Source organism: Saccostrea cucullata, unplaced genomic scaffold (assembly GCF_032062105.1).
Source record: "Saccostrea cucullata isolate Sc308-1 unplaced genomic scaffold, CSIRO_AGI_Scuc_v1 ctg53, whole genome shotgun sequence".
NCBI classification, from domain to species: domain Eukaryota; kingdom Metazoa; phylum Mollusca; class Bivalvia; order Ostreida; family Ostreidae; genus Saccostrea; species Saccostrea cuccullata.
This window is the reverse complement of record NW_026936258.1, coordinates 425,001-440,002: the sequence shown is the minus strand read 5'-3', so window position 1 is coordinate 440,002 and position 15,002 is coordinate 425,001. Positions and strand designations below refer to the sequence as shown.

The 15,002-nt window shown below is 33.4% G+C and overlaps 1 long non-coding RNA gene across 1 annotated transcript; it reads left to right on the top strand.

Moving 5' to 3' along the window:
• Positions 1 to 1,792: 1,792 nt before the first annotated feature.
• On the top strand, positions 1,793 to 5,488 carry LOC134245107 (uncharacterized). The gene is made up of 2 exons (XR_009987354.1): positions 1,793 to 2,123; positions 5,230 to 5,488. It is a non-coding gene; the product is annotated as an uncharacterized LOC134245107 (long non-coding RNA).
• Positions 5,489 to 15,002: the final 9,514 nt, after the last annotated feature.

Sequence of the window (15,002 nt, the reverse complement as noted above, 5' to 3'; positions counted from 1 at the left end):
GATGTGTGTGTGTTTTTACTACTTTTAGATCATTGTAGAAAAAAAAGTTAATTCAGAGAAACTGTGTCCCCCACTTAAGGAAAAAGAATATAGCATGTGTGGACCAAGAAGGGGAGTCAGTCGGGGGGGGGGGCACTTTAAGAGGGTTGGGCGGGACAATATGGAGTTACCAGTATGTTATAAAATTTCATTGCAACGGCCCTAAAGATTCAGTCTTGAGATATCGCCAGGAATTGAAAAATTTGCCCAAAGACCAGATGTATGAAAAATCAACGAGGGTTTTTCACAGTCCATCGGGAATTAATATTTCTGGTATAGCATTTCAGTGCAAAAGCTAAAAAGGTTTCTCGAGGTATAGAGTTACAGAGAGGCAGACGGACGGACGGACAGACAGACAGACAGAGAGACCCATATCGATTAGTGATAAATATACTCTTTCGGCGAAAGAAGGAAAAAATGGAAAGTTTTACGATATGCAGATATAAGCATAAATTATGAAGTATGCTTTTTAGAATGTTGAAGCTCAGACAGTTTGAGAATTGGAATTTTTCACCTACCAGTATATAATAAATTCATGTAGAAATACATGTCTCATTTCTACAAAATTCAAAAGTTTCCAAGGCGGAAAAAACAAATTAAGATATCAATTTATTACTATTTTTTTTATTAAAAATTTGACATGTACTTCTAATATCTATATAAATACGGAATTAAATGAAATTATTTCACACAATTATTAGAGAAATCTGGAGTTTTGCACTTCGTAGAATCAGTAAGTTTGAAGATGGACGCCGTTTTTGTGCTTGTTGCCTCGATGTTCTGGGGACGTTTGGTCTTTGCCTTCCGAGCATTTCTCAGTTTGACAGCTTGAATCTCAATTTTGTTCAGGTATGCCTTCTTGCCATTTGTCATGATATCAGCTTTTTTCAGGAGAACGGCCTCTGTTTTCTGCCTATTCTGTTCCTGCTTCGTATATTGTGTATTTAGCATGTTTTCCTTTTGCCGAAGACGTGCTTCTAAAATTTTCATGTCCAGTTGTCTTCCTTCATCACGAAGCTTTGCAGAGTCTTTCGGTTCATAAAGATTCCTCGCTCTTTCGACGTGCGTCTCCTTCCTCTGAAGCATTTTGGTTCTTTTGACTGGATCTTGAATGGCAGAACACAGCTCGTCAAAGAAAGCCTGAGGTAAGTTTCCACTGAATAGAAGTTTGACAAGAAATGGAGTTCCATAGGACCACAGGTTTGAAAAATTTCCCGGCAATTTTCGCCTCTGATTGCATTGGACCTGTAGTTGGGATATAGGTGGGAATCGGTTTTGGAAGGATTTTGAATTGACATGAACTTCTGTAGATAGGGTCTCGACTGTCAATTTATCGAGCCTGCATCTATCTAATTCATTTAGGGGTAGTTTGAATCCTGGAATTAACAAAGACGGCAGTGGTTGACAAGTAGCCATGGTGGTATAATGGAAAACGTACGTCACAGTATATTGTGATGTAGATTAAACCAAACGTCATAATAGATGACATCAGTACGTAAAGAACAAGTCACAATGCACTATGACGTCATAATACCAGTATTTATCAATCTCATTCTACAGAAAAACTGTGGTGGACTAGAGCAAAGAAGTACGTTCACATATCAAACCTGATGATGATGATGATGATGATGATGATGATGATTTTGATGAAGATAATGATGATGTACAACTGAATCAACCTCTCCAGTCCTTTCTTCGAGCTCAAGGGATAAAAGAAATCGCTTTCTGTCACTTAAGAGAGACTGTGTAAATAAAGAATGTGTCACAAGGGCAGATGAACAGACAGGAAGTGACGCAGAAATAGTCAACGAAAACTACCGTTAAACAACATTTTTCCGGAAAAAAGAGTATCGTAAGCGGCAAAAAGTAAATTATAAAATGACCCCTTTTTATTTAATTTTACTGTTTTTTATTTATTCCTCTTTAAAATTATCTGTTTGATATTTTTGTAACATTTTTGAAATGGTTAATAAAAGAGAACTATGAAAATCAACTTTCACTTTCACTTATCTGACGTCATACATCGTGATTTCTCAATGATGAAAGATGAGCATAGGCCTTGGACATTTATCATCTATGTACATGTAAGTATCCAATAGAATACTATTGTTATATGTTACGAAAAGTACACGATAATTACACCTTTTATCATCATCAGATTATAATTTGTTTGGGGGAGAGGGGGGGGGGGGTAGGGGTAGGATCAAATATCTTTGAGTATCATACATGTATTTTCATAGCCCTACCACTTATCTTTCTTTGAATACACTGCAACCCGTGCATGTTGAAAGTGAGGGGTGAGGGCCAGGGTGTTAACCCTACGCCTCAATATTCAATGCCTTGATTATGTCTATCTTTGCAAAAAAGATGTATAGAGTTTGCAAATATTTATTAAAATAAGCTATTTCTTGAAAGTGACTGTTGCCCATCAGATTCTACAAAATACCTTTTCTACTGTACCATCATTATAATCTTTTTTTTAGTTGCTACTATTAATTTTCAATTTCTTCTTGTATGTTTTTTCATTACTTATATATATCATATATATATATGCCCTAATGTACCCCAAATTGATATTAATAAATCTTATGATATCTTATCCTATCTTATATTTTTTCCAAAGGAAAAAGTTTTACCTACAAAACGGAATGTATAGGTAAGAAAAAAATCTAGAAATTGAACATAATAGCTAATAATAAAGCCCCACTGGGCTTAATTGTAAAGCCATACTTTAAAACATTTATTGCAGAAATTAAATTTCTGTGAACTCCCTGTTATATAATTTTCTTATTAAATTTTTGACTATATATATACATGTACAATTATTTTACACGACTACATTGATGCAGAACACTATAGAGCTGTCTTCTGAAGTTTTTGTACATATAAATGGGTCATACATGATAGGTAACTGCCTACCAATTAATTAAATGCTCGGGTCCATTTGTGAGTATTTGAGAGTATACTTCTTAAACTTAGAGGTAGTCCTTATTTGAACTTTTGTTAATTTTTTTTGGGACAGATTTATATAAATAAACAAGCATGGACAGAGAGACAATGAGTAAAAATATAAATTCAAAAAGGAATAAATTCTTTTTAGACAATTACTGTGATGGAAATGGATAAACACAACTGAAAATCCTACTATATCAATTGTGCTAGTATGACCTGCATTCAATTTTTACAAATGTTTGGGCATCAGGCAAGTGTTTGTGATGCCCACTGCTTTAAAGTCACCAAACTTTGTCTAAATCATGATATTGTTAAATCAGCTAGTTTTCTACAAATTCCCCTAGCCCGAATCGTGGAGTGTAAACTGCTGAATACATTACCATGTTGACAGATGCTTTTGAGCAATATTTTGTTGAATATAAAACAAATAATATACATTAAAATCATATGTCATGGAATTATTATACTTTCACAGACTTCTCCTCTTGCTCTGGCTGAGATATTTAGCAGCCTTTGTTGATTATGCTTATGCTCCTGAAATATAAAGTTTTCTCTTTTTAATTATTTTTTTTTTAAATTTTAAGACCGATAGAATTCAACACAATTCTTGGACCTAAATTCTCACAAGGAACCCTTTACTTAGTGGGTCTGTCACATAGATTTGAGGGGGTAACTGTAGAAAATCAACCACTGTGACAATTAAGTTTTATTACACTCTTTTATAGCAGTGTAATGATAAAACAAGACAACTCTGACCTTGACATTGTCTAAATCTTGACATTGTCTGTGTTCAGACCTCAGTCATGTCATTATATATATTATGAGCATTTTCACTGCTAAAGGCAACTATAATATTATTAATTCATAAATATTCATTTTATTACAAAATTAAGTTATGGACAAGAATTGTACTTTTTAAGCCTAGTGACCTTGACCTTGTGCAATTGTTCAGGTTGCACCCTTTGATAGTTGTCACAAGTTGATCTTATACCTCATAGGCGTCGGAAACAGGGTAGGGGGAGGGGGGCTTAACCCCCCAACTTTTTTTGTACAAATATACACATAATGTAGGCATTGAAAATTGGGCTTTACCTTTCTTTGTTGGTTTATCCCTCCCCCCACTTTCAATTACCCCTCCCCCACTTTCAATCTGCTTCTGACGCCTATATGCCTTGTATAAAAATTGTTTTCTCAAATTAATAGCCAAGACTGAGTCTTTAAATCAATCTTGTGTTTAGAAGATAAATAGTGGACCAAGAATATTATAATGCAGGGGCGTAGTATCAGGGGGGGCCAGGCCCCCCCCCCCCACTTTTTCTCCCTACATTACCTTTACTATAGAAAATGTTAACTGTATTGAAGGTTGGCCCCCTACATTTCAGCAAAGGGTGTTAAATAAAGAAAATTTACCCGAAAAGTTTGAATTGAAAGATGGTAGGATTTTCGACTTCGGGCAACTTTTAATTTTCCCTTGTTTTCCTTTTTTTTTTTTTTTTTTTTTTTTTTTGCTTGTCAACTTTTTCAGGTAAGTAAAAAAAAATTTCTCAGGTTGGCCCCCCCACTTCCAAAAACGATGCTACGCGCCTGATAATGCATATGATTCAAGAAATTAATAAGAATTCAGTCATCTTCAAATCTCAATTATAACAAAATTTTGTTTGATTCTTAGTAATTGAGTTTATATTACATGTATACAGTTAAAGTATATCAGTTAGGGAGTTAGCAAGATTCCAGTTCACCAAGAGATATTTTCCTCGGCAAAGCCAAGGGAAATGGTTCTGGTCGAGGGGAACTGGAATCTTGCTAACTCCCTCACTGATATACTTTTTAACTATTTTATTATACCGTATATGTACATGTATTATATGATACAAACATAAGATTTAGAGGATTCAGAGAGTGTGATTTTAAAGCAGGGATTAGCTCACTGAATTAACAAACTGGGATTAATCCTTTCACATATCACACCAATGCAAAAGCAAAATCTAGAGAATTACTTATAACTGGGAACTACATTTTGAAGCAGGGATTAGTTTACTTGACTATAAAATGCATGGGGAGTAGTCCATTTTTAACGATTTGTAGGAAATTGTGTAAGACAGCATTTTTCACCAAGTAATTCTCATATTTGAGCATTTGTTCATTTCACCAATTGTAATTATACATGCATGTATTTGAATACATAATTCATAGCTTTGAAAGGAGAAATACAATAAATATGTTTGTAATTTTTTTTAGTGACCACTGCATTAATTTATGCAATTTTTGGAGAGGAATTCATCAACAATAACAGTATATCACCAGGGTTTAGTCAATATCCAGGACTTATCTCCTAGTGGACAAGACTATAAAGTTCAAACCAAACAGCAAACCTTGAGTGAAATGATAATAATGATGATCTGGGTGTGATTGTAACATAATATTATGCATAAAGATGTTCATTCGTGTTACAAAAAGATGAACAAGTAGCTACATTTTATCTATATATATTTTTTATCACCAGCATGTTTTTGTGTACAATTTAATAATGCCCCTCGAAGAAGGTAGGGCATATTGCTTTGTTGCTGTCTGTGGGTCCACAAACAGTTACCATTCATTTCCTCTTAGAGGTTGCATGAACTGAAATAAAATTAATTAAATATATCTTGGTCAGATTTTGTTTTGGAGTATGATCGAACAATTTTAGACAGAATTATGCTTCTTGTTCAAGGGGGAAGGTGCATAAGTGTACCACATACATCTTTTGTTTTAATTTGTGTTGTTTTATTTTTTGTATATTTGTCAATGCACTAAATAGCAATTGCCATCTTAAATCTTATTTATATTTTCAAAAGTTTTTAATAAATCTAGTAAAAGTAGCTAGTCTTACTTTTTTTTACGATAATCTTAGTAACAATCAAAATATCTGCATGCTCCTTTGAAAAGGAAATGTATGTTATAATAGAGAGGTAATAATATCAAAGATTTTGCAAATATAATTCTGTCAATGATACAGTATGGGTGATGGAATTGGACTAAAGGAGTAATAAATACCCTTTACAAGACATTTACAAAAAAAAATCCCACCTTTCACTTGATTCAAACAATGCATACCACTCACCCAAGGTGTGAGGTGAGGGGCAATAAACGTGAGCAAAAGTGGCTCAAGAACATGTACTGGTACATATATTCCAGACAAACAACATGAATGTCTGCATTGACCTTGAATTCTGACCTTTTTATCAGAGGAATGATTACTCTTTAAGCTAGAAACTTTGTAAATACATGTAGTTCAAGGTCACAGCAGGTATTAATTCAAAATCAAATATATGCATGGAGATAATGAAGAGTATTCAAGCTTAAATGTCCATCAAAACAATTCAAATCAGGACAAACATGGAACTTTAGAACATCAGAAGTGGGATCAGGTGCCACGGAGGAGTGAATATCCCTTGTCAACTGGTCACTTCCAGCCTGTGCTCTTTGTCATGAAATAGGGGAATACATGTAAATTAATCTATGGACAATTCAGTGTGTAGATAATAGCCTAACAATTAATATGAAAAATGTCCATCAGCATTTGATGACTTGACGATTTCAAATGTCAATGTTAATTAATATTTATGTTTCATAAACTTATTTTATAAGAAACTAGTTCTAATTGTAACGGGGACCGTTACAGATGTTACCCAAACGCTCCCCAACTCCCTTTTTTGCCAATTTCCTTTAAAACTTTTTTAATATCCTCAATATCACAGGATTTCATGAACGAATTTTAAAAGCTACAATGATATTGACTTTTTGTCATTTAACGCATTGCACACAAACGCACGTGCATGCACATGCAAGGTGATCGTGGCATGTTGTCTAAACCATGAACATATCTTTTTATTCCAAAAATCAATAAAAAGTCATAAAAATTTAAATGTTACCGTTTTTCAATTATATTGTTCATTTTACGTATTGCGCGTGCGCAAGTGCATGTTAGCACGTCCTTGCATTCAATTTTGATCGTGGTATCATGTAAAAATCCATTATACCTATTTATATTCTAAATTTCATCCTGTTTTGTTGAGAAACAAGAAAGATATAGGCATTCAAAGTTTAAGCCAATCAGATTGCAGCACACGTGGATTTACATGCTTTCTTGATATTTCTTATATATCATGCTCTAGATCTTCATAATGTATGACTATATTCAAAATTTCAAAGAATTAAGACGTAAAACAAGAAAGATATTGAGACTTACGTTTCAGCCGATCAGAGCGAAGCGCACGTGCTTACGCGTAAGATCTTGCTATTTTGACCATGTCATCTTCTCTATACTACTAATATATCCATGCATTGTGAGTTTCAAAAAATTCCACCAAGAAATAGAAAAGTTACGGCTTCATCCATTGTATTGGTAATTTCAGATGTTGCACGTGCGCGCTCTTGCCAGCACACGTGCATGCATGTGCTTTTATGAAAATTCTTATATATCATGCTGTAGATCTTCATAATGTGTGTCTAAGTTCAAAATTTCAATCGATTATGACCTAAAAGAAGAAAGCTATTGAGACTTTAGTTTCAGCCGATCAGAGCGAAGCGCATGTGCATGTGCGTGAGATCTTGCTATTTTGACCATGTCATATTGTCTAAACTACTAATATATCCTTACGTTATGAGATTCAAAACATTTCATCAAAAAATAGAAAAGTTATGGCTATATCCATTATATTGGTCATTTCACGTGTTGCACGTGCGCGCTCTTGCAAGCACGTGCGCGCAAAATGACCTTCGTTCCGCAAATCTACATAACATGCCTACTGACCCTAAAAAGGTTTCACCTAAGTCGGATGTGTAGTTTACAAGATCACTCGCGGAAAAGATTTTCCCAGGAAGAAGAAAAATAATAATAATAAGAAGAAACAGAGTAAAAACAATATGTTCCCCAACTTCGTTTGGGGAACATAATTACACCATTTTAGAAATTGCTCTTTTATATCTTATAATGTAACTTAGAGTCTAGAGGTATCATCTAAATTAGAGAAAGGAGTTTTTTTTTTTCAAGGAATTTACACAAAGGTCTGCTTTGACTTCCACCTCTTCCTGATCCCATGTCTTGAAAGAAGTATGATGAGACTGGGCTAAGATGAGAAAAAAATATTTTTAAATTGTAAAGATATTTGCTGTGACCTTGACCTCTGACACAAACTTTGTTTAAGGTCACTTCAAATCTTAACCAATCATCCCATGAGAACTTTGTACACTCAAAGGAGAAAAGGTGTATGTATTCTGGTCTGTAGAAGTTATAATATACAAACAAATTGATAGTCAGGCTGATCATTAAAGGGCACCATCATAGCAAGGGACAAAACCTCATTTGACCCCCCCCCCCCCAATACACACACACACTTTTTGTATATCCATCATAGGTAAAGGGAGTTGGGGTAACTTACTACATCTTTGTGTTTCATAGCAAGACCCCAGTGACCAGCAATAAAACCTATTACCTGGTAGATCAAATAATTAGAAGATGCATTAATAAGACATTTATAGAAGACAATCAGGTTTTATTACCCATTTTAAAATTGGTAGGGACCCTGTATTGAGATGAGAGAGTGTAAGTCAATTTGGATCATGCTCATTAGAAAAAAAATATATATTCTTCATTTGCTGGATCATTTGACCTTGTATGTTGTGTACAAAATTGCTGAAAATTTAGCCCTGGTCAGTATAATTATTTTCATTCTAATAAGATTGAATTATTTTTTTCATTCAAATATCCTAAATTATATAGCTAAAAAAGATACACCAGTAGATATAATTGACCAGGATAAGACATAACCTAAAGAATCTGATTATACAAGCGTTGTCAAATCTTTCGAGTTACATCTCATTTCTTTTTTATTTATTCAGTTTGTTTTGATTGATTACATATTTTTATGTTTGCAGTTTTTTTTTGGGGGGGGGGGGGGGGGGGATCGCTCAGGAGGGTATTATTTCTTGTATATTATGTTTTTCCTTGCTTTAGAATTATAATGATATCCGATATTTTACAAAATGATCTTTTTGAAAATTAATTTGTCGCACAATCTCTAACGTCGAAATGGAAATTTTTTTCTAAGCGTTGTAAAAAAAAAATTTAAAAAAAAACAAACTTTAATTTATGCCGCCGCACCTTTTTTGTCGTTCACTTTGGGAATTAAGTCCGCTTTAAAATTGATATCTGATTTCACTCCTTCATGTATTCTTGATAATTTCTTTTACATATTAATGGTCGAAACCATGCAGCCCCTTCTTTATATGTCCGAATTTTTCCAAGCAGAGAGCGACGGTACTAAAGCTGTTAAAGTTAAGATGAATAATAGAACATTTTAGATCAGAATTCCTTATTCATGTTTTCTGTCGTTTTTTTTAACAATAGAGATGCATTTACACATTAAATGAGCGATTGTGGAAATGGTCAGGCGACACATTTTTTCGGCATTTAGCATTAGGCATTATTCAATTTATTTGACCCCCTCTCCAAATGTGTGAGTGCGGGTTACATGTTTTTATAAAGACCTTAAATGAACCTAGCTATCTTATATTTTATACACGCATAATAATCCTTCATAACCACAGAAGCTATGAGAGGCAAAGACCCGAGCGTGCCCCCAATGTTATTTGGTTTATATATTATTTAACTAATTCTATACATGTTTAGAAAACAATGGTGTTAACAATGGCTCTGTACAGGCATACGCCTGGGGAAATAATTTAGTCTACAATGTATTAAAAAAATAATTTACACCATCTATAGCTAAGTAATCTATTTTTTTTTAGCACCCATTGTAAATTTTATTTACCTATTTATTAATTAGTATATTTAATTAATTCATTCATGTATTATATTTATGTTCCTCAAAATGAAAAATATAGACGTGCTGCCACCCCCCCCCCCGCCAATGCTTAAATTATTTATTAGCCTTCACATTGTCATACATGCCTGATTTTTACATGTAAATATATGTTTGGGTGATGCATACTATACTAGGCAAGTTACCTTTAATGAATATTTCCAAAATAAATTTAAAGATAAAGGTTATCTGTTTTAAAAATTGTTATTTTATATCGTTTTTTGTTTATTTCATTAAAATTATAGCAATGTAAAATGACGTCACAATTATTCCGGAAACGTTTCATCACCGGTAACGTTTCATAGATTACGCGAGATCTCGCGAGAACTTAGAGAGTCTGTTCATCTGCCCTTGTGACACATTCGTAAATAAATATTATTAAAGACCTATGAATTTGATGATAGGAAAAGAGCTCGGTTCACTTTATGCCTAAAACGGCCCTGTAGATATGCAAATTTATTGATTAACACTTTATGTTCCATTTTAAACATCAAAATAGAGACTTTGTACTTTCAATTCCTATTAACATTTTTCTCCTTAAACTCCAGGTCTTGGAACATAGGCTTTATGGAATTGCGATGTTCTTGAATTTTTATGTAAACAGGTATATTTGAGTACTTCCAGAGAAGAAAAATAATATGAGCGCACCCTCTGATCTATAAAATAAAACATGTATCATCCCCAGAAACACTTCTACTATCATTTATTAGTTGCTTATTTTTGATCAGAGGTTGCGCTCTATATTAATTATTGAAAAATAGCTTTAAAGATTGACTGTTTTTGTTGATTTTTTTTCAAAGAATATGAGGAAACTGGCGCATTTTGTGACGTCAAAATGCATTGAATAGCCAGAAATTACTTCATTTTTGACAGACATGAAATCATTAAAGGTCTAAATGATATTTTATGCATTGTTAACATAAATTCAGCAGTTTAAGTTTTTCAGAAATTCACAGGGCCTAAATGGGCCATAAGTGAACCTTGTTCTTTGCAATGTATCCGCGCTTTTCTATATTATTGTTTATTTACATCGAATATTTTCATCCACCATGCAGTCAAATCAACTTCTTAAACAAAAATAAAAACATTCTTTTAATATTAAATGAAAATCTTATTTCCCCGAGTTCGAATTTATCAAATTTTTAAATTTAAATATAAAAGATCTGTTCTTAAAAGGAATGAATTAAAAAAGTCTTGAAGAAGTATATACATTCAGTTTAACCAGTCTCTGGTTTAACAAAATAATCAGACATATATGTACATGTAGTCAGTTGTAAGGCATAGATCACCACGATTGTATCATTTGGCATCGTCGGTAACCCACGGGTGATTCACGTCGATTCTCTCAAAGCTTGCGGACTCAAAACCAGTGGTTTGCGACGATGATCATTTGGTGGACGGATGGACAAGAACGTATCAAACAAAACTTTCATTCAGACACTCCCATTTTAAATCATCACTCGGATACTGTTAATCGCCTGTCACAGAGAATTCTTGCAAAACCTTGATATCTCGGACGCATAGGGACTTTCACAATATTCATCATTGAGGACTTCAAAATATCGAAGTTGTGACTATGCTCTTGACTGCTTTATTTGATAGACAAATAAATTCAACTGTAAATTGATATTTTTAGCTCACCTGAGCCCCAGGCTCAAGTGAGCTTTTCTGATCAAAATTTGTCCGTTGTCTGTCGTTGTTGTAGTCGTTGTTGTCGTCGGCGTTGTCGTAAACTTTTTACATTTTCATCTTCTCAAGAACCACTCAGCCAATTTCAACCAAACTTGCCACAAAGTATCCTTAGGTGAAGGGGATTCAAGTTTGTTCAAATGAAGGACCACGCCCTTTTCCAAGGGGAGATAATTATGAATTAGAGAAAAATTAATAGCATATTTAAAAAATCTTCTTCTCCAGAACCACTGGGTCAGGAAAGATGAAACTCATGTGGAATCATCCTCAGGTAGTGTAGATTCAAATTTGTTCAAATCATGACCCCCAGGGGTAGGGTGGGGCCAAAATGGCCGATCAAAGTTTTACATAGGAATTTATAGGAAAAATCTTCAAAATCTTCTTCTCAAGAACCACTAGGCCAGAAAAGATGAAACTCATAGGGAATCATCCTTAGGTAGTGTAGATTCAAGTTTGTTCAAATCATGACCCCCGGGGGTAGGGTGGGGCCATAATAGCTGATATAGTTTTTACATAGGAATTAAAAGGAAAAATCTTTAAAAATCTTCTTCTCAAGAACCACTGGGCCAGGAAAGATGAAACTCATGTGGAATCATCCTCAGATAGTGTAGATTCAAGTTTGTTCAAATCATGACCCAATGGGGGTAAGGTGGGACCATAATAGCTGATATAGGTTTTACATAGGAATATATAGGAAAAACCTTTAAAAATCTTCTTCTCAATAACCACTGGGCCAGGAAAGATGAAACTCATGTGAAATTATCCACAGGTAGTGTAGATTCAAGTTTGTACAAATCGTGACCCCCGGGGCTAGGGTGGGGCCAAAATGGCAAATCAAAGTTTTACATAGGAATAAATAGGGAAACCTTTTACAATCTTCTTTTCAAGTACTTCAAAGCCATGATTAATGATATTTATATGGAATAATCCTCAGGTAGTGTTGATTCTAGTTTATTCAAATCATGACCCCCTGGGGGGATAAAATTCAAGCCCCCCCCCTTCCCCCAACCTCAGTAAACTTTTAGTTCTGATCTGATGTGCTTTTTCCTAGCCATGTGGCCCCTGGGCCTCTTGTTGAGTTTTTGGCCTTGATCGTGTGACCTCAAAATCTAAAATGTCTATTCAACTTCCTGCTGTGTAATGAATATGGAGTTCTTATGTTAACATTTTTGGTGCAAATTAATAAGTTTGGTCTATGCACTTAACTCATGATTGTATAATTAATATATTTTCTGGGGATTCTCCACCTTTGCAGTGACAACAAATCCTTGAGGTTTTCTATATAAGGTCAGTCTGACTAAGTTCCAGCAACCAAAATGAATGTGAACAAGAGGCCCGTGGGCCAAATCGCTCACCTGAGAAACTTTTTTTTTTTTAATGCTTTATTTTTGAATATTTTCATACTTACAAAAGAAACAAAATACACACACAAACACACCCTCACACACCACACGCACTCTGTGCACCTTTCCCAAAATACCAGCTTTTATAATTACACCTTAAGTGATAATTGAACTTATGTATGACAAATCAAATCAAACATTGCCCATTTACTATACATTCTAGTTCTACAATGAAAATTGCTCTCACAATATTTTTCTATTTTCCTGTAATACTTAAAAATGTTAACAGCTTCTGTAAATTTAGATATTGTACATTGAGTTATTGAGTAATACAAGTACTTTTTGTCTAACAAGATGAGAAAATTTTTCAAACAACTTTCTTCAATATTACCCAGCATCACCTTTTGTTTTGCAATTACATAATCATTTTCAATAGCCTGATACCAATTTTCAAAATCTTTCCAAAAAATAGTTACAAGTTTACAATCATAAAAAAGATGAATCAATGTTTCTGGATCTGTTTTACAGAAAGAACATAAAATTGTTTTCAGTAATTTTTATCTTGTGAAGAAAAGAATTTGTGGCAAGGAAGCCCATAAGAATTCTATATTGAAAATAAATTATTTTGGTGTCCTTTGTACAAATTGAAGCATTCCGAAGGAAAAATTCCCAGTGTTTTTCTGTAATAGGTTCATTTAAATAAATCTCCCATTTTAACTTTTTGGATTCTGGTGCCACAAAATTCTTATCTTTTATAATTTTATACAGAAATTTTATACTTGTCACAGATATCATTTTTTGTATAACACATTTCTCTGGTGCTGCAAATTGATTGCCTCTTTCTGTCATATAAACAGTTACTTCCCTTTTTACTCTTGCTGGTACATTTGATACAATGTTAAAATAGTTTAAAAAATTATTAGTACCAATGATTTTTTTAACATCATTAAAACACCTAAATTTTCCATCATCTGACAACAAGTCTTTCAATACTTTAAAACCTTTTTCTACCCAAGTCTTGTAAAAACTCCATTTTTTGATATCAACAAAATTTCTAATATCAGTATATAAATAATCTGTAGCACTCAAACAATCTTTTTTAACAATTATAAGAGCTTTTATAACATCTTTCCAAAAATCATTACCTATATGATTCAAAAATTCTGAGTTTTTCTTTGGTTAAATAAAAAACAAAGTTAAAATCTTTTTGATTAAAAATACAGGATAATAATTGCTGCCATGCTCCACTGTTGTCTGTAAGGACTCTCTTAACCCATTTAAGTTTTATATATGAAATGAAGGAGGATAAATGGATCATGTTTAGTCCACCTTCTTCAATTTTTCCTATCAATGTATTTCTTTTTACTTTTTCCACCTTGTATGCCCAAATAAATTGAAATAAAATTTTATTGATCTCATTAAGTAATTCCTTTGATGGATTTGGAAGAGTTGAGAATAGGTGTACAAATTTTGGAATAACAAGGGTTTTAATTACTGTAATTTTTCCTATTGGGGTCAAATCTCTTTTCGCCCATGATGCAAGCAATTTTTTAATAGAATTTATTTTGGGTCGATAATTGACAGACACAATATTTTCTAAGTTTTTTGTGAAAATTATTCCTAAGAGCTTAAAGGTATCAGCACTCCAATTAATTTTTAAGTCATCACATAGAGTTTGTTTTGATCCTGCCTTGCTTCCCAACCATACTGCTTGAGATTTTGAAATATTAAGCTTCAAACCAGAAGCATTTCCAAATTTTTCGATTATTTTCATTGATTCTCTCAAAGACTTTTCACTTCCATCTAATGTTAAAAAAGAGTCATCTGCATATTGTCCTAGTTTATTTTCTTTCCCATTAATCGATATACCTTTTATGTTTTCATTATTCTTCAGTGAGATTGCAAGTAGTTCTACAGTAATGATAAAAATGTATGGTGCCAAAGGGTCTCCCTGTCTACATCCACGTTCAAGATTAAAAAAGGAGGATAAGTTTCCATTATTTATCACGCAGCTTGTACTGGTTGAGTAAAAGGTTTTAAACCATTTAACTAATGAATCTCCAAAATTAAAAGACTTTAATGCTTTAACAATAAAATCCCATTCTAAAGAATCAAA